Genomic DNA, 22,761 nt, shown 5'->3' on the forward strand with positions numbered 1-22,761 from the left:
CAGGGTCACCTAAAACAGTGGTCCTGCAGCGCATGCTGTCCCTGTAACCTTGTTGAAGTTGCTGCACCTCTGTATAGGCAACTGGAGGTAGGTGGCCAGCGTCTTTAGGTTTTCATTATAAACAATACTGGCACTCTTGCCAACCAGGTCATCTTCACAATCAACCATGTGTGAGTCTGGAATATTGCTCACATCATCTTCTGGGGCAGTAGGCATCGCAACATCAAGCACGGCCTCATCCAGGCTGATCTCGTGCAGCTGTTCAATGTCAGCTGCACCTCCAGGACTGCAGATAGATTAAAAAAAAAAAAAAACATGGATTCCTGGACTAGTTAGTAACTACCATCACTGTAACTACTGTTCTCGCTCTAAATGCAATACACAACATACCGTATCTGAAGAAAGGGGAAATCATCTTCCTCAGAACTGTCCCCATCTTCACAGAACCTTGGGTTGGTCCACCGCTCATCCATGACAATGCTGCACATATGATCAGATAGATAGTTAGCCAGATAGCCAGACTTGAACATTCATGAAAGAGAGAAAATAGAAAGAAAAAAAAAATCATGAGCAAGTCTTACATGCTATTTCTCAAATCGTTCCTTGCTTCTTCATCTGGAGTCACACTCCTCCTCTGCAATACTCATAGAGTGCATGCTGCAAGTAGTAGAAATAAACGATTGAAAAAGAATGTTCAGTCAACAAGCAACCAGTACAGTCTACAAACCATCGTGTCAGTATGAGGCAGACCCACCTGGCTTCTAACACACTCACTTCTTGTGTGTCCAGCGGTTGTACATCTTGGACTGTGAAGTCATCCCTACACAACAAAAGAAAATTGATTATGAGCAAAAATCGTAAAGATCTGCAAAGCAGACTGAAAAACGATAGTTCTAGTCCTGAAAAAAAATACGCTACCTATGGTCAGACTCCTCAGTAACGCTAGACACCGGCAGCTGTGGTGGTTGTGTGTGTGTGGCTTTGCTAGGTGTCAATGTTACTTGCAGTGTCTGGTAGCGCGGGGGGGGTAAAGTCGGCATGTTTAGTATCTGTAAACCTCACATCACTAACGTGCATGACATGCTTGCACACTCACATTTTCACTCGCGAGTCGCAAACATAAGTTTCCCAGTCAAATATCCTCCATCGCCAAAAATCAACTCACAACCTCACTAACGCTAGCAATCATAAACACTAAACACAAACTAAGAATGAACAACTTTGGGAACGACAGAACATTTGGGGTGATTTTGGGAGTTATTGTCATCCTTCACGGCATTCAGCTCAGAACAGCAGCGGCAGAAAAACGCCTAAACACAAACTTACGTGCTTAGCGATGGTTACATATTAGCAAAATAGCCAACGCCTTAACTAACATTGAGCCAGTCGATATATAAAACAATCTACAATGTAACGTTATTGTACACAGATCTATGCACACCGTTGGGGGAAAAATTATTACAGTGCATGAAAATGCACTGTACTGTTCTTCCTAGGCATTTTATTACAGTGCATGAAAATGCACTGTACTGTTCTTCCTAGGCATTTTATTCTTATTACAGTGCATGAAAATGCACTGTACTGTTCTTCCTAGGCTTCTTATTACAGTGCATGAAAATGCACTGTACTGTTCTTCCTAGGCTTCTTCTTATTACAGTGCATGAAAATGCACTGTACTGTTCTTCCTAGGCTTCTTCTTATTACAGTGCATGAAAATGCACTGTACTGTTCTTCCAAGGCTTTTTACAGTGCATGAAAATGCACTGTACTGTTCTTCCTAGGCTTCTTCTTATTATTATTCTTCTTCTAACGCACTTAATGCAGCTTCAACCGTTTAACGTAGAAACTTCATTCAAACTATGTTACGTAGGTCTTACTTATGACATGTGGGCTTTGTATTTTTCACCTTTGTAACTTTTATACTTTTTAAACTATTAATTAAAAACGAATCAAAATTTCCCCATTGACTTAACATTATGATTATGACATCACAATACGGCCGTTAAGCAATTAGAATCCTATGGCAGGTGTTCGGGCCACCTGGACCAACTGCCAGTCTCAGGCTTTAAGCATACAAACTGGCCCTATTAAGACTACACATCCTTTTCAACTGCTTCCTCTGCCTAAAACTGTTTCAAAATAAAAGTCCTCACTACAATATTTCACTGTTAAACAATTTAACCCTTTAAACTACTGAACTTTTTAACTGTTCAGCCATTGTAACTGTTACTTGTCATCAACTATGACTCCTACCCACTGTAGCTAGTAAGCTAAGTTAGCTAAGAGTCTGTCTCAATTGGTGTACTTATGTGAGTACACTTTTGTGTAGTACACTATGTGCACTGTGTGCTTACTGGCGGAGTGCGCAAATTTTAACAAAATAGTATTGTCTCATATCAAACACTAACTCCGTGCACTTCACGGAAATGACGATCGCAAACATTTTAATATAACTTTATTGGCGTCCTCAATTCGACAGTGACATGGTCATACTGTGTCAAAACATGAACCGTTTATGTTATAACTTGCTTGTACCTCCGTAAAGTCTGTTTTCCACTGCTGCTGCTTCAGCTTTCTCAACCGCGATTACCACGAGTTTGAAAACGCTCCCTCCCCTTCCGCTATTTGGCCAAGATGGCGTCCGTTAAGGGCGAAAAGTGTCCAGCGTTGCACACTCAGCTTTTTGACCGTTATGAGTGCACCATCCGGGAACTTGCAGCGCCCTTCGTGTCGTTGGAATTTTCAGTGTGAACACCCTCATGCACTCAAATTAGGTATTGTAAGTGCAGAAGTACGCGATTTGAGACATAGTCTCAGTAACATGGTTAGCATGCTAGCATGTTAGCATGCTAGTTAGCATTTTTAGCAAAACTGCTAAAAATGATTAGCTAAGTTAGCTAAGTCACATGGTTAGCATAGTTAGCATGCTAGCATGTTAGCATGCTAGTTAGCATTTTTAGCAAAACTGCTTAAAATGACTAGCTAAGTTAGCTAAGTCACATGGTTAGCATAGTTAACATGCTAGCATGTTAGCATGCTAGTTAGCATTTTTAGCAAAACTGTTTAAAATGATTAGCTAAGTTAGCTAAGTCACATGGTTAGCATAGTTAGCATGTTAGCATGCTAGTTAGCATTTTAGCAAAACTGCTGAAAACGATTAGCTAAGTTAGCTAAGTAACGTGGTTAGCATAGTTAGCATGTTAGCATGTTAGTTAGCATTTTTAGCAAAACTGCTAAAAATGATTAGCTAAGTCAGCTAAGTAACGTGGTTAGCATAGTTAGCATGCTAATTAGCATTTTTAGCAAAACTGCTAAAACGATTAGCTAAGTTAACTAAGTAACGTGGTTAGCATAGTTAGCATGCTAGCGCTAGCATGTTAACATGCTAGTTAGCATTTTTAGCAATACTGCTAAAAATGATTAGCTAAGTTAGCTAAGTAACATGGTTAGCATGCTACCATGCTAGTTAGCATAGTAACTTTGTTAACATTATTATCTTTGTTAACATAGTTAGCATAACTGCTAGCAAACATTAGAGCCATTCCAAGTGTCAGTTATCGTCAACTATCTACCTAAATAATTTAACCATTTAAACTATCCACCTATTTAACTGTTCAGTCATTCCAACTATATTAAACCTCATCTACTTAGCAACCAATATAGTTTGTTTTTACTCTGTATGATATTTTACATCATATTTTTGCATTTTCATGCACTGTATTTCCTTCAGGAAATGCTTTTCTAGTTCTTCTTCTTATTCTTCTTCTTCTAACGCAGTTAATGCAGCTTAAACCGTCTAACGTAGAAACTTCATTCAAACTATGTTACGTAGGTCTTACTTAGGACATGTGGGCTTTGTATTTTTCAACTTTGTAACTTTTATACTTTTTAAACTATTAATTAAAAACTAGTCAAAATTTCCCCATAGACTTAACATGGGCTGATGACATCACAATAGAGCCGTTAAGCAATTAGAATCCTATGGCAGGTGTTCGGGCCACCTGGACCAACTGCCAGTCTCAGGCTTTAAGCATACAAACTGGCCCTATTAAGACTACACATCCTGTTCAACTGCTTCCTCTGCCAAAAACTGTTTCAAAATAAAAGTCCTCACTATAATATTTTACTGTTAAACAATTTAACCCTTTAAACTACTAACTGTTCGGCCATTGTAACTGTTACTTGTCATCAACTATGACTCCTACCCACTGTAGCTAGTTAGCTAAGTTAGCTAAGTCACGTGGTTAGCATAATTAGCATGCTAGCATGTTAGCATGCTAGCATGCTAGTTAGCATTTTTAACAAAACTGCTAAAAATGATTAGCTAAGTTAGCTAAGTAATGTGGTTAGCATAGTTAGCATGCTAGCATGTTAGCATGTTAGTTAGCATTTTTAGCAAAACTGCTAAAAATGATTAGCTAAGTTAGCTAAGTCATATGGTTAGCATAGTTAGCATGCTAGCATGTTAGCATGCTAGTTAGCATTTTAAGCAAAACTGCTAAAAATGATTAGCTAAGTTAGCTAAGTCACATGGTTAGCATAGTTAGCATGCTAGCATGTTAGCATGCTAGTTAGCATTTTTAGCAAAACTGCTTAAAATGATTAGCTAAGTTAGCTAAGTCACATGGTTAGCATGTTAGCATGCTAGTTAGCATTTTTAGCAAAACTGCTTAAAATGATTAGCTAAGTCAGCTAAGTAACATGGTTAGCATAGCTAGCATGTTAGCATGCTAGTTAGCATAACTGCTAAAAATGATTAGCTATGTTAGCTAAGTAACGTGGTTAGCATAGTTAACATGTTAGCATGCTAGTTAACATTTTTAGCAAAACTGCTAAAAATGATTAGCTAAGTAACGTGGTTAGCATAGTTTACATGCTAGCATGTTAGCATGCTAGTTAGCATAGTAACTGTTAATATTATTATCTTTGGAAACATAGTTAGCATAACTGCTAGCAAACATTAGAGCCATTCCAACTGTCAGTTATCGTCAACTATCTACCTAAATAATTTAACCATTTAAACTATCCACTTATTTAACTGTTCAGTCATTCCAACTATATTAAACCTCATCTACCTAGTTCAGTCATTTGAACTATATTAAACCTCATCATGTTGGTTGCCAATTAGCACATCATCTGTTTTAACAATATATTTCACACCATATGTTTTGCATTTTCATGCACTGGTAATTCCCTGGAATTGCGTTTTCTAGTTCTTCTTCTTCTTCTAACGCATTTAATGCAGCTTCAACCGTTTAACGTAGAAACTTCATTCAAACTATGTTACGTAGGTCTTACTTAGGACATGTGGGCTTTGTATTTTTCAACTTTGTAACTTTTATACTTTTTAAACTATTAATTAAAAACTAGTCAAAATTTCCCCATAGACTTAACATGGGCTGATGACATCACAATAGAGCCGTTAAGCAATTAGAATCCTATGGCAGGTGTTCGGGCCACCTGGACCAACTGCCAGTCTCAGGCTTTAAGCATACAAACTGGCCCTATTAAGACTACACATCCTGTTCAACTGCTTCCTCTGCCAAAAACTGTTTCAAAATAAAAGTCCTCACTATAATATTTTACTGTTAAACAATTTAACCCTTTAAACTACTAACTGTTCGGCCATTGTAACTGTTACTTGTCATCAACTATGACTCCTACCCACTGTAGCTAGTTAGCTAAGTTAGCTAAGTCACGTGGTTAGCATAATTAGCATGCTAGCATGTTAGCATGCTAGTTAGCATTTTTAGCAAAACTGCTTAAAATGATTAGCTAAGTTAGCTAAGTAATGTGGTTAGCATAGTTAGCATGTTAGCATGCTAGTTAGCATTTTTAACAAAACTGCTAAAAATGATTAGCTAAGTTAGCTAAGTAACATGGTTAGCATAGTTAGCATGCTAGCATGTTAGCATGCTAGTTAGCATTTTTAGCAAAACTGCTTAAAATGATTAGCTAAGTTAGCTAAGTAATGTGGTTAGCATAGTTAGCATGCTAGCATGCTAGTTAGCATTTTTTAGCAAAACTGCTTAAAATGATTAGCTAAGTTAGCTAAGTAATGTGGTTAGCATAGTTAGCATGCTAGCATGTTAGCATGCTAGTTAGCATTTTTAGCAAAACTGCTAAAAATGATTAGCTAAGTCACATGGTTAGCATAGTTAGCATGCTAGTTAGCATAACTGCTAAAAATGATTAGCTAAGTTAGCTAAGTCACATGGTTAGCATACTTAGCATTTTAACATTGTTAGCATGCTAGTTAGCATACTTGGTTAACATTATTATCTTTGTTAACATAGTTAGCATAACTGCTAGCAAACATTAGAGCCATTCCAACTGTCAGTTATCGTCAACTATCTACCTAAATAATTTAACCATTTAAACTATCCACCTATTTAACTGTTCAGTCATTCCAACTATATTAAACCTCATCTACTTAGCAACCAATATAGTTTGTTTTTACTCTGTATGATTTTTTTACGTTATATTTTTGCATTTTCATGCACTGTATTTCCTTCAGGAAATGCTTTTCTAGTTACAGTGCATGAAAATGCACTGTACTGTTATTCCAAGGCTTTTTCTTCTTCTTCTTCTTCTTATTCTTCTTCTTCTAACGCAGTTAATGCAGCTTAAACCGTTTAACGTAGAAACTTCATTCAAACTATGTTACGTAGGTCTTACTTAGGACATGTGGGCTTTGTATTTTTCAACTTTGTAACTTTTATACTTTTTAAACTATTAATTAAAAACTAGTAAAATTTCCCCATAGACTTAACATGGGCTGATGACATCACAATAGAGCCGTTAAGCAATTAGAATCCTATGGCAGGTGTTCGGGCCACCTGGACCAACTGCCAGTCTCAGGCTTTAAGCATACAAACTGGCCCTATTAAGACTACACATCCTGTTCAACTGCTTCCTCTGCCAAAAACTGTTTCAAAATAAAAGTCCTTACTACAATATTTCACTGTTAAACAATTTAACCCTTTAAACTACTGAACTTTTTAACTGTTCAGCCATTGTAACTGTTACTTGTCATCAACTATGACTCCTACCCACTGTAGCTAGTTAGCTAAGTAACATGGTTAACATAGTTAGCATGTTAGCATGCTAGTTAGCATTTTTAGCAAAACTGCTAAAAATGATTAGCTAAGTTAGCTAAGTCACATGGTTAGCATAGTTAGCATGCTAGCATGCTAACATGTTAGCATGCTAGTTAGCATTTTTAGCAAAACTGCTTAAAATGATTAGCTAAGTCAGCTAAGTAACATGGTTAGCATAGTTAGCATAATTAGCATGTTAGCATGCTAGTTAGCATAACTGCTAAAAATAATTAGCTAAGTTAGCTAAGTCACATGGTTAGCATACTTAGCATTTTAACATTGTTAGCATGCTAGTTAGCATAGTAACTTGGTTAACATTATTATCTTTGTTAATATAGTTAGCATAACTGCTAGCAAACATTAGAGCCATTCCAAGTGTCAGTTATCGTCAACTATCTACCTAAATAATTTAACCATTTAAACTATCCACTTATTTAACCGTTCAATCATTCCAACTATATTAAACCTTATCTACCAAGTAAATTATTTACCTATATAAACTATCCACCTATTTAACTGTTGAGTCATTCCAACTATATTAAACCTCATCTACCTAGCAACCAATATAGTTTGCTTTTACTCTGTATGATATTTGACATCATATTTTTTGCATTTTCATGCACTGTATTTCCTTCAGGAAATGCTTTTCTAGTTATTATTATTCTTCTTCTAACGCAGCTAATGCAGCTTCAACCGTTTAACGTAGAAACTTCATTCAAACATTGACGCGTAGGTCTTAATTAGGACATGTGGGCTTTGTATTTTTCATCTTTGTAACTTTTATACTTTTTAAACTTTTAATTAAAAACTATCAAAATTTCCCCATTGACTTAACATTGCCCTTTATGACATCACAGCAATTAGAATCCTGTGGCAGGTGTTCGGGCCACCTGGACCAACTGCCACTCTCAGGCTTTAAGCATACAAACTGGCCCTATTAAGACTACACATCCTGTTCAACTGCTTCCTCTGCCAAAAACTGTTTCAAAATAAAAGTCCTCACTATAATATTTTACTGTTAAACAATTTAACCCTTTAAACTACTGAACTTTTTAACTGTTCAGCCATTGTAACTGTTACTTGTCATCAACTATGACTCCTACCCACTGTAGCTAGTTAGCTAAGTTAGCTAAGTAGCATGGTTAGCATGTTAGCATGCTAGTTAGCATTTTTAGCAAAACTGCTAAAAACGATTAGCTAAGTTAACTAAGTAACGTGGTTAGCATAGTTAGCATGCTAGCGCTAGCATGTTAGCATGCTAGTTAGCATTTTTAGCAAAACTGCTTAAAATGATTAGCTAAATCACATGGTTAGCATAGTTAGCATTTTTAGCAAAACTGCTTAAAATGATTAGCTAAGTCAGCTAAGTAACATGGTTAGCATAGTTAACATAGTTAACATGTTAATTAGCATAGTTAGCATAACTGCTAAAATGATTAACTAAGTAATATGGTTAGCATAGTTAGCATGCTAGTTAGCATAGTTAGCATAACTGCTAAAAATGATTAGCTAAGTTAACTAAGTCACATGGTTAGCATACTTAGCATTTTAACATTGTTAGCATGCTAGTTAGCATAGTAACTTGGTTAACATTATTATCTTTGTTAACATAGTTAGCATAACTGCTAGCAAACATCAGAGTCATTCCAAGTGTCAGTTATTGTCAACTATCTACCTAAATAATTTAACCATTTAAACTATCCACTTATTTAACTGTTCAGTCATTCCAACTATATTAAACCTCATCTACCTAGCAACCAATATAGTTTGTTTTTACTCTGTATGATATTTTACATCATATTTTTGCATTTTCATGCACTGTATTTCCTTCAGGAAATGCTTTTCTAGTTCTTCTTCTTCTTCTAACGCATTTAATGCAGCTTCAACCGTTTAACATAGAAACTTCATTCAAACTATGTTACGTAGGTCTTACTTAGGACATGGGTGCTATGTATTTTTCAACTTTGTAACTTTTATACTTTTTAAACTATTAAGGCGAGACACGGCAGGTGAAAACATAGTTTTTTCATGCACTGGTCAATTTCGAGATTTTGAGCTAGTATGTTACCTTAGCATGTATTCTATCACACTACTACAACAAAAAAGTCCGATTTACACATTTAGGTGTTTATTTCATTATATTGTGTCTACTCGCGCCTGTATATTTCTCCTAAATTCAGCAAAAGTTAGCATTCTAACCTTGCATGCACTCCCGCGACCGTGGTCCAAAACATAACATGTGTACTACCGTTGGAAAGCTCTGTTTTTCCTGTATCACGCTATGTGATCCATATATGGACACTTCCTTTGTATCAGCAACCAATCGCAAAAGTTCAAAGGCGAGTCTAGGCTGAGAACGGAATCTCATTAGCTGTCTTTCAAGGCTGTTTTCTCAAAATGAGTTTCCGCTCACACTCTGAGCTCAAAAACTCCACTTCAGAAGCACGTACATACACCAAACTTTCTGGATTTATGCCTAACTATATGTCGGAGATTTCTACAGAGGGGTTTGTTGATATATTATTCCTAGCCTGACTTAGATGACATTTTGTGCCTAAAAACATGGAAAAAAGCGATTTTTTAGGGCTAGTGACATCATTTTCTGATTTACAGGATAACAAAAGTAGATATTCATAAATCCCTCTGTAAATGTTTTCCCATCTAATATCTGAACACAATGAAAACATAATTTTGAACTTGGCTGTATCCAATGCTCAGGTTTCGTGCCTTAAAATGTATGCAAATTAGCGCATATTTAATTAGATAATGCCTAATTTGCATATGTAAACATTAAATTACAGCAAACTTGTAATACATTTTTTTCTCATATTAATGTAAGTAATCAATTGGGGAAGTTTCATAGTGATATCTGCTTTTTAAAAAAATTACCCTATTCACCTGTAGTGTCTCGCCTTAATTAAAAACTAATCAAAATTTCCCCATTGACTTAACATTATGATTATGACATCACAATACGGCCGTTAAGCAATTAGAATCCTATGGCAGGTGTTCGGGCCACCTGGACCAACTGCCAGTCTCAGGCTTTAAGCATACAAACTGGCCCTATTAAGACTACACATCCTGTTCAACTGCTTCCTCTGCCAAAAACTGTTTCAAAATAAAAGTCCTCACTACAATATTTCACTGTTAAACAATTCAACCCTTTAAACTACTGAACTTTTTAACTGTTCAGCCATTGTAACTGTTACTTGTCATCAACTATGACTCCTACCCACTGTAGCTAGTTAGCTAAGTTAGCTAAGTAACATGGTTAGCATAGTTAGCATGCTAGCATGTTAGCATGCTAGTTAGCATTTTTAGCAAAACTGCTTAAAATGATTAGCTAAGTTAGCTAAGTCACATGGTTAGCATGCTAGCATGTTAGCATGCTAGTTAGCATTTTTAGCAAAATTGCTTAAAATGATTAGCTAAGTCAGCTAAGTCACATGGTTAGCATAGTTAGCATGCTAGCATGTTAGTTAGCATTTTTAGCAAAACTGCTTAAAATGATTAGCTAAGTTAGCTAAGTCACATGGTTAGCATAGTTAGCATGCTAGCATGTTAGCATGCTAGTTAGCATTTTTAGCAAAACTGCTAAAAACGATTAGCTAAGTCAGCTAAGTAACGTGGTTAGCATAGTTAGCATGCTAGCATGCTAGTTAGCATTTTTAGCAAAACCGCTAAAAACGATTAGCTAAGTCAGCTAAGTAACGTGGTTAGCATAGTTAGCATGCTAGCGCTAGCATGTTAGCATGCTAGTTAGCATTTTTAGCAAAACTACTAAAAACGATTAGCTAAGTAACATGGTTAGCATAGTTAGCATGCTAGCATGTTAGCATGCTAGTTAGCATAGTAACTTTGTTAACATTATTATCTTTGTTAACATAGTTAGCATAACTGCTAGCAAACATTAGAGCCATTCCAACTGTCAGTTATCGTCAACTATCTACCTAAATAATTTAACCATTTAACCATTTAAACTATCCACCTATTTAACTGTTCAGTCATTCCAACTATATTAAACCTCATCTACTTAGCAACCAATATAGTTTGTTTTTACTCTGTATGATATTTTACATCATATTTTTGCATTTTCATGCACTGTATTTCCTTCAGGAAATGCTTTTCTAGTTCTTATTCTTATTCTTCCGCTAACGCATTTAATGCAGCTTCAACCGTTTAACGTAGAAACTTCATTCAAACTATGTTACGTAGGTCTTACTTGGGACATGGGTGCTATGTATTTTTCAGCTTTGTAACTGACTTAGCTAACTTAGCTAACTAGCTACAGTGGGTAGGAGTCATAGTTGATGACAAGTAACAGTTACAATGGCTGAACAGTTAAAAAGTTCAGTAGTTTAAAGGGTTAAATTGTTTAACAGTAAAATACTATAGTGAGGACTTTTATTTTGAAACAGTTTTTGGCAGAGGAAGCAGTTGAACAGGATGTGTAGTCTTAATAGGGCCAGTTTGTATGCTTAAAGCCTGAGACTGGCAGTTGGTCCAGGTGGCCCGAACACCTGCCATAGGATTCTAATTGCTTAACGGCTCTATTGTGATGTCATCAGCCCATGTTAAGTCTATGGGGAAATTTTGAACAGTTTTTAATTAATAGTTAGCATGCTAGCATGTTAGCATGCTAGTTAGCATTTTAAGCAAAACTGCTTAAAATGATTAGCTAAGTTAGCTAAGTCACATGGTTAGCATGCTAGTTAGCATTTTTAGCAAAACTGCTTAAAATGATGAGCTAAGTCAGCTAAGTAACATGGTTACCATACTTAGCATTTTAACATTGTTAGCATGCTAGTTAGCATAGTAACTTGGTTAACATTATTATCTTTGTTAACATAGTTAGCATAACTGCTAGCAAACATTAGAGCCATTCCAAGTGTCAGTTATCGTCAACTATCTACCTAAATAATTTAACCATTTAAAGTATCCACTTATTTAACCGTTCAATCATTCCACCTATATTAAACATTATCTACCAAGTAAATCATTTACCTATATAAACTATCCACCTATTTAACTGTTCAGTCATTCCAACTATATTAAACCTCATCTACCTAGCAACCAATATAGTTTGTTTTAACTCTGTATGATATTTGACATCATATTGTTTGCATTTTCATGCACTGTATTTCCTTCAGGAAATGCTTTTCTAGTTCTTCTTCTTCTAACGCGTTTAATGCAGCTTCAACCGTTTAACGTAGAAACTTCATTCAAACTATGTTACGTAGGTCTTACTTAGGACATGGGTGCTATGTATTTTTCAGCTTTGTAACTTTTATACTTTTTAAACTATTAATTAAAAACTAGTCAAAATTTCCCCATAGACTTAACATGGGCTGATGACATCACAATAGAGCCGTTAAGCAATTAGAATCCTATGGCAGGTGTTCGGGCCACCTGGATCAACTGCCAGTCTCAGGCTTTAAGCATACAAACTGGCCCTATTAAGACTACACATCCTGTTCAACTGCTTCCTCTGCCAAAAACTGTTTCAAAATAAAAGTCCTCACTACAATATTTCACTGTTAAACAATGTAACCCTTTAAACTACTGAACTTTTTAACTGTTCAGCCATTGTAACTGTTACTTGTCATCAACTATGACTCCTACCCACTGTAGCTAGTTAGCTAAGTAACATGGTTAGCATAGTTAGCATGCTAGCATGTTAGCATGCTAGTTAGCATTTTTAGCAAAACTGCTAAAAACAATTAGCTAAGTCAGCTAAGTAACGTGGTTAGCATAGTTAGCATGCTAGTTAGCATTTTTAGCAAAACCGCTAAAAACAATTAGCTAAGTCAGCTAAGTAACGTGGTTAGCATAGTTAGCATGCTAGCGCTAGCATGTTAGCATGCTAGTTAGCATTTTTAGCAAAACTACTAAAAACGATTAGCTAAGTAACATGGTTAACATAGTTAGCATGCTAGCATGTTAGCATGCTAGTTAGCATAGTAACTTTGTTAACATTATTATCTTTGTTAACATAGTTAGCATAACTGCTAGCAAACATTAGAGCCATTCCAACTGTCAGTTATCGTCAACTATCTACCTAAATAATTTAACCATTTAAACTATCCACCTATTTAACTGTTCAGTCATTCCAACTATATTAAACCTCATCTACTTAGCAACCAATATAGTTTGTTTTTACTCTGTATGATATTTTACATCATATTTTTGCATTTTCATGCACTGTATTTCCTTCAGGAAATGCTTTTCTAGTTATACTTCTTCTTCTAACGCGTTTAATGCAGCTTCAACCGTTTAACGTAGAAACTTCATTCAAACTTTGTTACGTAGGTCTTACTTGTGACATAGGGGCTATGTATTTTTCAACTTTGTAACTTTTATACTTTTTAAACTATTAATTAAAAACTACTCAAAATTTCCCCATTGACTTAACATTGGGCCTTTATGACATCACAGCAATTAGAATCCTATGGCAGGTGTTCGGGCCACCTGGACCAACTGCCAGTCTCAGGCTTTAAGCATACAAACTGGCCCTATTAAGACTACACATCCTGTTCAACTGCTTCCTCTGCCAAAAACTGTTTCAAAATAAAAGTCCTCACTATAATATTTTACTGTTAAACAATTTAACCCTTTAAACTACTGAACTTTTTAACTGTTCAGCCATTGTAACTGTTACTTGTCATCAACTATGACTCCTACCTACTGTAGCTAGTTAGCTAAGTAGCATGGTTAGCATGTTTAGCATGCTAGCATGTTAACATGCTAGTTAGCATTTTTAGCAAAACTGCTAAAAATTATTAGCTAAGTTAGCTAAGTCACAAGGTTAGCATAGTTAGCATGCTAGTTAGCATTTTTAGCAAAACTGCTGAAAACGATTAGCTAAGTTAGCTAAGTCAAATGGTTAGCATAGTTAGCATGTTAGCATGCTAGTTAGCATTTTTAGCAAAACTGCTGAAAACGATTAGCTAAGTTAGCTAAGTCACAAGGTTAGCATAGTTAGCATGTTAGCATGCTAGTTAGCATTTTTAGCAAAACTGCTAAAACGATTAGCTAAGTCAGCTAAGTAACGTGGTTAACATAGTTAGCATGCTAGCATGTTAGCATGCTAATTAGCCTTTTTAGCAAAACTGCTAAAAACGATTAGCTAAGTTAACTAAGTAACGTGGTTAGCATAGTTAGCATGCTAGCGCTAGCATGCTAGTTAGCATTTTTAGCAAAACTGCTAAAAATGATTAGCTAAGTAACATGGTTAGCATGCTACCATGCTAGTTAGCATAGTAACTTTGTTAACATTATTATCTTTGTTAACATAGTTAGCATAACTGCTAGCAAACATTAGAGCCATTCCAACTGTCAGCTATCGTCAACTATCTACCTAAATAATTTAACCATTTAAACTATCCACCTATTTAACTGTTCAGTCATTCGAACTATATTAAACCTCATCTACTTAGCAACCAATATAGTTTGTTTTTACTCTGTATGATATTTTACATCATATTTTTGCATTTTCATGCACTGTATTTCCTTCAGGAAATGCTTTTCTAGTTACTTATATTACTTATTATTACTTACAAGTCCAGCAGCAACAAAGCCAAGTCACCATCAGCACTGCATCTTGTAGCCTCCTTCAGCTCTCGCCAACGAAGCTGGTCCAATATTCACTCTAGTTCGAGCTCTTTCTCTATATCATGCTCCCGTTTTCTTTTCTTCGCCTCCTCCGACAAACCCTTCCTTTTCCTTGCAGGCTCCGTCATAATGATAATCGAAAAGCTACCTGGCTGCTAGGTATCTTCCATTTATATGTACCTGCCGAGTATGCTCCACCCAGAGCCTTGCAGGATGCTCCACCTATCGGCTTTTGTAACGCTTGCCTAGCTAGCAAGTCACATTTGTAGTCTCATTCGGACTACAATGAGACTACAAGTCACATTTGTAGTCTCATTCGGACTACAAAACGCTACGCGACGACCCAAATTTACATAGTGCGGTTATAGCCGATAGAGGGCCGCAGACCGAATGCGGAAGTGCCGTTTCATCCTGTTATGAGTTGATGAACCACTGAAAAGAGTTTGGAAACATTATTTTAAGGTACAAAAATCTCTTTGGTGTTGCTTTAACAGTATCCTTTGCCTTCAACCCTTTTGTGTCAAGGAGAGTGGCAACCCTAAGTCTTTCCTCCTGTTTAGCAAATATAATTACTCCAGTTTTTTCTTTGTTCAGCTGAAGAAAATTTTGAGACATCCAGGTGTTGATTTGTTCTATACACTGACACATAGATTCAAGAGGACCATAGTCGTTTGGTGACAGAGCTAAGTAAATTTGTGTGTCATCTGTATAGCTATGATATGAAATCAAATTATTTTGGATTTGTCCAAGTGGGAGCATATAGAGGTTGAAAAATAGTGGCCCCAAGATCGACCCCTGGGGGGAACCACAGGTCAAGGATGTTAGTGTTGAGGTACAGTTTCCGATGGCAACAAAGAAGCTCCTTTCTTGCAGATATGATTTTAGCCAGCTGATAACTATGCCTGTAAATCCAACCTAGTGTTCTAGTCTGTGTAGTAAAATATTGTGATCAACAGTGTCAAATGTTGCAATAAGGTCCAGTAGCACTAGGACTGATGTTTTACCTGAATCTGTGCTGAGGCGTATGTCATTGGAAACTTTAATGGGAGCTGTTTCAGTGCTGTGATTTGCCCGAAAAACCAGACTGAAAGTAATCAAAATACCCATTTGATGTGTCTTTTTCAAAGTTCTCAATGTCTCATTTTAAATGTCAAGGCCCTCGGAAGTCTAATGAAGTATGGAGCTACTTTGAGCCTCGTAAATGGTGTAAAACAGTGATTTATTTGCATGGCTAGGCCGATGCCCGAGGCACCCCCATCGAAAAACTGTTGGTAGCATCGGCTAACTAGCGCCAGATTTCTAAGAGCAGGTGACAAGCCGAGATGAGCTATGAGACATACGTTCACACTCGGTATCATGTTTCAACACACTTTAGGTCAATATCACACCGGAATTCTCCTTTAAGTAAGGGGAAATGGAGGACAATTATAGTCCGATCAGCGTCACCACTCATCACACACACACACGTCACAGGCGAGGGGCACTATCATCACCTCCTTCTACCACAATAGTCATTAAAAGAGGTTATTCCTCGGCAATAGAAAATACTGAAGGATCGTTCCCGTTGCCGCCAGCTGCCCCCTTCTCCAGTCCGTCAGTCGAGGGTCCGTAATTGTATATAAGATGTGGTGTAGGCTACCGCACTCTGGTCGTTATTGTCATTGTCTCAGTGTAAATGCACACTGTAAATGTTGTGATATTGTACTCTCTCTCCCCCACCTCTAATTCCAGGTACTGCAAACCTTTGGTGGATGCAGCCCTAGAGGGACTACAAAAGCGCTTTAAAGACATGATGGCAGAACCAGAGTTTATTGCTGCTGCCATCCTGCTCCCGAAATGTAAAACAGCTTGGACATCTGGGGGGTATTCCAGAAAGCAGGTTTACTGGCTTAACTGGATATGTTAACCCAGAGTTAGCGGTAAACCTGGGATTTTAAGTTCCAGAACGCTCAAATATGATCAGGCTATGTAAGTAACTATGGTAACATAGGCTCTGAACTTAACTTGGTATGTAAACCTAGAGTAAACGGTAAACCTGGGATTTCAGTTCCAGAAAGCTGAAAACTTAGCCTGGTAGGGGGTAGGTTTTGTTCAGGTTATGATCAATTATGTTCGGTTATTTCAGTGCATGTTCAACCAGGCCGCTGTTTTTACACTTGTCACACAATGGCGTTTCATTTTGACGAAGGTCCGATTGACAAAGAAGCACAAAATCATGTAATATTCATCCGTACAATTCACAGTGAGAGGGCGATAAGACCACGACATCACATGATGGCCTATCCATTCTTTTCCAAACAAGTTTTTCAAGAGTGCTAGGAGTTTTTCAGCTGAATCCTAAATATAGGCTACTTGAAAAGCATTCTCCATCCATACATTACGCATGGTGGATTAGAATAAAATAAATCTTTAATGTAGGCTAGCTAGCCTACACCACAGTGGACATTTGTCTTTGGCTCACCAGACAGATGGACAAACAACATCTCAGACACATTGAAGATTGAAACCTATAATTAAAACAAGTACAGTACAAAGAAAGGAAAACATATAGACAATTAATAAACTAGATGTACCGCATAGCGGTACAAAATATGACCGCCGCTCAGTCCTGTACATCCGTTCCGCGAAAATAAATCACACTTCAATTTGTCTCCATATTTTACTCCATCCCCCACTCTTGAAACTTTTGTGTATGCTTGTTTGGCATGCCTGAGTGTGTGTGTGCGGCTGCACAGAAAGTAGCCTACTGGTGCTGAAAAGGTGAATAGATTGTAGAATAGCCAAAGAAGATGTAGCATTGTTATAAAACCTTTAAAATCTCTAAACAATCACAAGTAGGGCAGTTCATCACAGTTCATCCATTGCAACTGGATTGATGAAAGGTCACTTACACCTGTAGGCTACATTGTATTTGGGAAAAGCAAAAGGTATCAGCATAATGTTATTTATTTATTTATTTATTTATTTATTTATTTTTTATGTATTTATAAACAAAAACATCTCTGTCAGTTCCATGCCGTTTTCAACAGCTATCAAAAACAAAGGTCATTTTTGGATGGATGGATTTTTTGTGAATGTTTCTTCTTCTACATAAGATTTTAGTCATCTTTATTTAGTTCATGTAATACTTTATTGTCAATGCACAAATTAAGTAACAGTAGTCTGAAACGTTATTGTTAATGCACAAATTAAGTAACAGTAGCCTAGTCTGAAACGAAATGCTGTTTTACATCTAACCAGTGGTGCAAATAACTGACATGTCCAAATGGGCCTTGATGAAATGCGTCGCTAGACTGTTCATACACATTTTAACGGGCCAAAGTTGAAGAGCTTTTGTCCGTTATTGTTCGTGCAAATATAGGCTGATTCATGTTCCCTTGCATTGTTTAACTGAGGTCCATGGCTAGTCTGGCTTTCATCAGACCAAGCTCAATCTTTTAAGAAATCAAAAAATAAATAGCGGGCAGATCAGGCTGGGTTCACCCAGCCTAGTCCATAGGCACCCGATATTGTTTAATTTTCCGATTGAGATATACACGCTCTGGCTATTCTAAATGCAAAAATGCATCAGGGAGTTATGACAAAACGGTAACTAACAAACTAGATCCTAATAGAAAGCTGTTAGTTTCCCTAAGCTACAGGTAGGATTATAAGGTAGGCCTATTTACAACATAAATTGTCAATAGGCTATGCTGGCGACACAAATAAAATCTCCTTTGGAAACCAATGGCTTACGCCTTACAGTATCAAGCGGACTTAAACTGTCATATCGTGGCGAAAAGTTGTAATAACATTCACGCAGCTCCATGAGTCAAGGAAAGCGCGAATGAAGTAGCCACTTCTAAATGGGACCCACAACACAGTAGCTTAAGGTGTTTTGCTAAAGCAGCCATAATGAAATGAAGGTGTCATTGTTTGGATACTTCACACACACATGCTTTTTAATTTCACAGACTACAACTACCAAGCTGTAATCAAAGCACATCGATTCCCCTCTCACACCCTGCACGCACTTAAAACAAAATAAACAGGCGTCTCAGTCTCACGCATGTATAGGCAAAACTGTATCAGACCGGTGTAACGTTGGTAAATCTTCCATTGCACAGAATGATTTTGTAGCACGTGCAATAAATGACAGTCGAAAGATACAAACAGTGCTGCTATACATTTGCTTGGTATAACCGCATTTATAGTTTTCTACAAGTGCAATCAATCAAAGGCCTCCATCACTCAACCAACGCTAAAGGTAACATTACCTAGGTCCTTATTGATATTACAAGATTAACGTACCTGCAGTAAAAACCAAGCATGTCCGATAAACATCCTCAGATTTATTTCGGCTTCAAGAAGAAATGGGAATTACACTTCATGTGAACATCGTCCTATCCTTATTAGATGTTCGCTGCGGTAAATTACAGTCCTTGTAGGAAGCGTCCATTGTTTTTTCCAACCCACTTTTAACTTCCAACAAAATTACGTCTCACTGCAACTATGCCCCATCTAGTGGACAAACGACTACTTCTCGCCAATACTGAAAATGCAGCCATGATGATGACGATGAATATTTATTTTGGCTTTCTTTTAATCCTACTGAATTTGTAATTATGTATCGGCCATTCTAATACCGATAGTATGTGGGGGCCTGTGTGTGTGCATGTGTATGTGTGCACCGCCATTTACAGGCCAATGAGTGTACAGTCACTAAATGTACACATAACCTAATTTTTTTAGACCCCCCCATGGATGAAATTCTACGAAACTTGGCATACCCCCAGAGAATGCCAGGTCAATCATACACATAACATTTGGTGCAGTTCTGAACATCTTAACTGAAGATAGGGGCGATTAAAGCAGAATAATATTGCATTTTCATTTTTTACCGGGGGGTGGGGGTGCAAATTACAAATGAGTGATTATGAGCCAGGTTGATGTGGGCCCTTGAGACCAACATACCATAAAAGATTCTTCATCCTCAGTGCCACGGTTCAGGTAGTTATTTAGGAAAAACTGTTTTTTTTTTTGCGGTTCAGGGGGCCCAGCACGGGGGGAGTGGGGGGTGGTGGTGGTCCCCGGGGACGAAATGAAATTTTTCCGTAAAAGTCTAGTGGGGCTACATACCCACCAAATTTCATGTACCCCGGTGGTTCGGTGTCCCGGGTATCAATGACCAAAAATTCAGGGAGTAGATGACGGGAAAAATTCTTGAATTGTGTGCATGTGTGCGTGTACAAATTTATGTTTATGTGTGTGGGTGTGTGTGTGTGTATGTGCGTGCTTGTGTGTTTGCCTGCGTATGTGTGTTTTTGCATGTGCATGCATGCGTACATATGTCTACTGTGTGAGTATGTGTCATACGTATGATTACTGTAAATGTATGTGTGTGCGTGTGTATCTGTTTATGCACGTGTGTGCACATGGAATGGGTTAACATGACCCCTGGAGGCAAACATACGGAAAAAATTGGTCATCCTAGGCCCTACAGTTCTCAAGATATTCACAGAGAACTGTGTCTGCCCTACCCTCCTTTCGGGGGGTCCAGTCCAGCGGGGGGGGGGGCTACAGATCAAAACGAAGAATGACAGTTCCATGCTATCCATGTGGGGGTACATGCCCACCAAGTTTTGTGTACCCCGGTCTTTCAGTGTCCCGGGAATCCTTGTTGGTGTACGTCACTAAATGTACACATAAATTATTTTATTGTAAGGCCCCCCATGAACGAAAGTACACAAAACTTGGCATGCATTCGGAGGGTGTCATAATGATCCTACACTTTTAATTTCGTGCAGTTTTGACCTTGTCAGCCAGAGATATTGTGATGAAAACACCAAATTTTTTGCTTTTTAATTTTTTAACTAGGTGGCGCTATACATGAAATAAGTGGTAATGGGATGGGTTGACATGCCCCCTTAAGACCAACATACATAAAAAAGGTGGACCTCCTAGGCCCTACGGTTCTCGAGATATTCACAGAAAACTGTCTCCGGCCACCTACAGGCCAGTTGGTGTATAGTAACATAAATTAATTTATTGTGTGGCCCCCCATTAATGGAATTCCACAAAACTTGGCGTGCATACAGAGGGTGTCATAATGATCCTACACTTCCAATTTCGTGCAGTTTTGACTATGTTAGGTCACAGATACCTTCAATTACAACACCTCATTTTTACTTTTTTGTGTTTAACTAGGTGGCGCTATACATGAAATGAGTGGTTATGGAATGGGTTGACATGGCCCCTTGAGATCAACATACAAAAAAAAATGGTCCTCCTAAACCCTACGGTTTTCGAGATATTCACAGAAAACTGTGTCTGCCCTACCCTCCTTTCGGGGGGTCCAGTCCAGCGGGGGGGCTACAGATCAAAACGAAAAACGATGGTTCCATGCTATCCATGTGGGGTTACATGCCCACCAAGTTTCGTGTACCCCGGTCTTTCAGTGTCCCGGGAATCATTGACGGAAATTTGGGCATGCGAAAAATAAAAAAAATTTAAAAACAAATTTAAAAAAATCTGACTAAACCTATATGACCGCCGCTTCGCTGCGCGAAAGCGGTCAATACAATACGTAATGTCCACTGAATTATTTAATTGTGCTTTTGACATTAACCTGTTGAGGAGTACGAATATCACAAATATGTGATTAGAATGTTCGCGAACCAAGAGTTCCACATTATGATGTCACAATTACCCTCAGAGATTTTCCCCATAGACTGTATAAGGAACACTGAAACTATAGATTGTTTGCGTAGAATTCTAGAAGGAACCAGGAAAATAATTCACTCCTCAACAGGTTAAATAGGCTATCCTAAACGTACGCATTTACACGGTCAGTTAGGCTATTCTCTGCCAAGCAAGGTCTCGTTCCTTGGCAGACGCTCAAGTATTGCTCTTTTTTTGTTATTACAGTTCTCTCCTCCTTGTAAGCCTCGAGGAGAACTTGCTACTCCGCCACTGAAAAATACGGTGCTCTTTGTTTCGCCAGTTTCACTCATGGTTTCGACTCTCAATAGATGATGCCTTTATAAGTTTGCCGTGAACGCGCACAACTCTAGGTTATCTAACACAGGGTTGATTGAACTAACTGGTAACCGGTGTTTTGGAACCGACAGCTCGGGTTTAGTAGCCACAGGTTCAGACAACCCAGAGGTTAAGTTTTAATTCAGTGTTTGTTAAACCTCCTTTCTGGAATACCCCCCTGATGAGAACCTATTAAACCTAGGTATGTATCTATGTATGTACATATGTTTTGTTGCATTTTTATTTCGGATGTCATGCACTTAGTTCACAAAACAAAAGTGAACAAAAAAACTAAACAAGTTTTTTAAACAACTAAACAAGTTTATTTACTTAAAAATGGGGGGTTGTGACCTGGCCTAAAAGGCAAGTTTGATGTAGATGGACCCCATAGCCTTATTGTTCAAAGTACTACATGCTGTTCATGTTGTTCAGGAAAAAGAACAAGGACATTTGACACAACCTAGACTGAGTTGTGGCCAGGGAAGTAAAGCTGATCTAATGGAGCATAGAAACTGATCTTTTCCCTCATATGTCAGCTTTAGCTGCCTATCCATAACTGTGCATGTTGCTCCAAATTAGTTAATTATTATGACCGCCGCGCAGCGAAGCGGCGGTCATATAGGTTTAGTCAGATTTTTTTTTCTTTTTCTTTTAAAAAAATTAGGTTATGTGTACATTTAGTGACTGTACACTCATTGGCCTGTAAATGGCGGTGCACACATATAAACATGCACACACACAGGCACCCACATACTATCGGTATTAGAACGGCCGATACATAATTACAAATTCAATAGGATCAAAAGAAAGCCAAAATATTCATCATAATCATCATGGCTGCATTTTCAGTATTGGCGATAAGTAGTCGTTTGTCCACTAGATGGCGCATCGTTGCAGTGAGACGTAATTTTTTTGGAAGTTAAAAGTGGGTTGAAAAAATAATGGACACTTCCTACAAGGACTGTAATTTACCGCAGCGAACCTCTAATAAGGACAGGACGATGTTCACATGAAGTGTAAGTGAGGATGAAGT

At 37.7% G+C, this 22,761-nt stretch overlaps 1 long non-coding RNA gene across 1 annotated transcript; it reads right to left on the reverse strand.

Moving 5' to 3' along the window:
- Positions 1–390: 390 nt before the first annotated feature.
- LOC121693288 lies at positions 391–14,901 on the reverse strand. Its single transcript, XR_006025459.1, has 4 exons — positions 14,658–14,901; positions 755–820; positions 582–657; positions 391–480 (listed from the first exon to the last, which is right to left on the reverse strand). It is a non-coding gene; the product is annotated as an uncharacterized LOC121693288 (long non-coding RNA).
- Positions 14,902–22,761: the final 7,860 nt, after the last annotated feature.

The sequence above is a fragment of the Alosa sapidissima genome, chromosome 19 (genome assembly GCF_018492685.1).
Source record: "Alosa sapidissima isolate fAloSap1 chromosome 19, fAloSap1.pri, whole genome shotgun sequence".
Classification (NCBI taxonomy): Eukaryota; Metazoa; Chordata; class Actinopteri; order Clupeiformes; family Clupeidae; genus Alosa; species Alosa sapidissima.